The sequence below is a fragment of the Myotis brandtii genome, unplaced genomic scaffold, assembly GCF_000412655.1.
Source record: "Myotis brandtii unplaced genomic scaffold, ASM41265v1 scaffold825, whole genome shotgun sequence".
In the NCBI taxonomy this organism is placed as follows: Eukaryota; Metazoa; Chordata; class Mammalia; order Chiroptera; family Vespertilionidae; genus Myotis; species Myotis brandtii.
Window position 1 is genome coordinate 1,709,736 of NW_005371349.1, and position 3,700 is coordinate 1,713,435.

Here is a 3,700-nt window from a genome sequence, read left to right on the forward strand (position 1 = left end):
CACGGGCGGCAGGCAGTGAATGCTCTGCGTGGACATCCTCGCTGCGGGGGCCCCTCTGGGTGCCCGGGCTCAGGACGCCTCTGGGAAATGAAGGTGCTGGCACCTGTTCTGTTGGTCAGCGGTCTGGGGAGGGGCCAGGGTGAGGGTGCCTCTCGCCCCTTTTGTAGCTGCACCTGGGGTGGGGCCAGCCCCGAAGCTGACAGCACATTCCTTCGTGCCTGCCCCCGCCCCGCACCCCGCCCCGGCTGCTTTGGGGATTAAACACGGGTGCTCTCCCCACCCTTTCCTCGAAGCCAGAAGTACCCATAGAGCGGCCCTCGCTCCGGTCATCGGAGCCCAGGAGAGCAGGAGGGGTGGGCAGGGCTCAGGGGAGCCCAGGGCACCCCGACAGTGTTGCCCAAGGGAGGAGGGACATGAGCCTCCACCGGCCACTCTAATGCAGCTGGGGGGGGGGCACTTTCTTGTCCTTTGGGTACAGGATGGTGTAGCCTCAGTCCTCAGCCCTAGAGGGAAAGCCCCTTAATCAGAGTAGGTCCTTGGGAAGCCCACCTTTACCCGGTGGCCTTGGGCTGGGCCGTGCGCACACAGGGTGGGAGTGGCGAGGAGGGGGAGTCAGATATGGGGAGGGGCCAGCATGGGCAGCACGCCAGATACCCCCTGCTCCACCCTGGCTCGCTTTTCTTTCTCCCATGACCCCTGTAGATGTACAGCTCTTAGAGGAGGCCACCCCCCCACACCTTACAAAGCCCTATGGTGCCCTAGCCGGTGTGGCTCAGTGGATAGAGCCTCGGCCTGCAGACCAAAGGGTCCCGGGTTCGATTCCAGTCAAGGGCACGTACCTTGGTTGCAGGCTCCTCCCGGGCCCAGGTGCTGGTTGGGGCGCACACAGGAGGCAACCAATCGATGTGTTTCTCTCATCGATATTTCTCTGTCTTTCTGTCTTTCACTCTCCCTAAAAATCAATGGAAAATATCCTCAGGTGAGGATTACAAACAAACAAAACCCCTGGCTTCCAAATTTGCATTCCGCCCCCACCTCCCCTCACCGCGTCTCAAAGCCCCACGCAGGACACTCCTGTCCCTGAAGGCTGGGCGCCGCGGCAGGGGTCCCACCCACCAGGCAAAGCCCCCCCCAGTTCCCCTCGCAGAGCCAGTCACCCCGGTGCGTCCACAGGCGCAGATCCCGGGGAAATCCGGGGTGCACGGCTGTGGGGGCAGGTGGCCCGGCCCCACATGATGTGCTCAGAGGTCTCTAATCCCCTGCCCCGCCTCCCAGTTTCACCAGCAGGAGGGAGCAGTCTCTTTAATCCACACCACGCCCGGTCCAGCTAGGATTAACCCGTTTCATAGGGAGCCAGACACCAGCGAGGCGAACAGGCCGGGAAGACCACCACCCGTTTCACAGGGCGCTCGGGGTGAATAACAGCGAAGCGGCCGGCAGCCCCGGTCTGCCTCCGTTCCCCACCGGGCCCAGTGCTTTCCCGAATGGCCGGTGCCCGTCTTCATGGCTCTCCTGCTGCTCGACAGTGTCCCCAAGTCAGAGTCCGCCCAACCGAAGGGAGGAGACCCTAAATCTGGCCCCGGGGGTGCAGGTAGAGCCGATGAGCCTGGGGAGCGGGCGGGCCTTGCAGCGGGGGCTGCGGCAAGCCACTGTGAGGGCTTGATCCCTGACACCCTCCATGTCCTGCCCCGTGAAAATTACCCCCCCGTCACGTGTGTAACCAAAGTCCGGTTCCCTAGTGGGACTCTTTCGGGAGCACCAAACCCACAGGTGCCGCTCAGTCCTCACGCTCCCCGCTCCTCGTGCCCTGTCCAGCTGTCACAAAAACAACTCAAACAAGCAAAGGCTCTGAGGGTTCTCGCCCCTGGCCATCCCGATACCCCGCCTGGCCTCCCACGCCCGCCACCCCCCTGGTACTTCACCCCGCGGTGGTGCGGCCTCCACTGGGAGCCTCGGGCAGTGCCCACTAAAGCTGGACATGCCCCCGGGAGCACGATCCCACCCCACGTACCCGCCGAACACTAAAGGAGCAAGAATATTCTCTGAAAGCAACCCAAAGGCCATCGGCCACAGACGGGACAAGATGGAAGGTTATCCAGCAAGGAGAGCGAGCAAACCCACCCAGCACCCAGCACCCAGCACCCAGCACCGCGGGCGACTGACTCACCCAGGCCACAGAGGGCAGGGGCAGTCCCACGGGGGAGTGGCTGCCCGAGGCAGGCTTCAGGCTTCGGGGGCTGGAAATGTAAGGAGTAGAAGGCTGCTCAGCTGGGGGAGGCAGAGGCCCAACAGGCTGCCTCCCTGTGCACTTTTGCACCTGAGTGTCCCCTGGAAGTCTATTACATATTCGCGAGACTGCTCCAGCCCGACACCCAGCCCAGGTTCCTTGACTGCCAGGGACCTCGGTGTTCCCAGCACCTGGGGTGAGTTCCTGCTCCGGGAAACTGCCTCCTGCTCTTTCGTCCCCCGCCCCACCCAGGCCCGTCTCTCAGTCCCGGAGACTGGCCCCTGCCCCCCTTCCTCCCCTTCAGCTCACACCTCTCCTGTGACCTGAGCTCGTCCCTTGTCAGTACCCACCCCTGTCCTTCCAACACATGCCCCTCCTGCCCCATCAGGGCCTGGCTCCTACACCCGCCCAGCAATGCTGATCCCCGGCCCACCCATCCCAGGAGAGCCTGTTCTCACCCAAGATCCGTGATCTGTGATCCCAGAGGGACGGCGGTGCCAGCCCTGCCCCTGCTGCTGCCCACGTGGTCCTGACACTGCGGTGACCCCAGACCAGCCCGGTGCCTCCACACACCCACCGTCATCCCCTTCTCCCAGGTCCCTTCGCCGTCTGAGGCCCAGCCGCACCCCCTCCATCGGCCACCAGGCGGGTCCCATCCCACAACAGACCCCGCGGAGTTGACCAGAAGACCTCCTCCGGCTGGGCCTTCAGGCCTGGTGCCCGGAACACGTCCAGGACCTGGGCTGGGCACCTCCCACCTCAAGATCCCAGCAAAGGCCTCCTCCGTCTGCCTTATACTCTGTGGCCCCCCCTTGCGCCCCCTGGTGGCCGATCACGAGCTCCTGGAGCCGCCAGAGAAGGGCGGGCAGGCTGTTTAATCCGCCTCTCTTTTGATTGACTGCCAGATGGTCCTATTCTTTCTAGAAAGCACCTCTCGGCACATGGAACCCCCCAGAACAAGACGAGACAGTATATTAACATGGCTAGACCTTGGGGCAGCAGAGGTGGGGCGGGTGATCACGGGCCTCGGGTCAACTGGAAGACAGCACTCGGACAGCGGGAGTAACAGAACTTGTCCCTAGTCCCAGGCTTGGCGAGTGATAATCAGCTGAGGCATTCCAGAGCACCCAAGCACCCTGAAACCACCAGGGTGCCCCCCCCCCAGGGCCTGTAATCAAATCCACCCGACCAACAGTGGCCGCAGGAGATGTAGTTGTGGGTATGGCTGCTAGACTTAGCAAATAAAGATCTGAATTTCAGGTAAGCAACAAATAACTTTTTAAAGTATGCCCGGTGCGCTATTTGGGACGTACTTACACTAACGCACTGTTTACCCAAAATTCTGATCTCATGAGTGTCCTGCATTTTATCTGGAAACCGGATTTGTGAGGTCTGAGGAAGGGATGGTTGGCACAGGCCGGGGAAAGGGCAGAGAGAGAGTCAGGAAGAGCCGGGCACCCTGGCTGGGGGCCT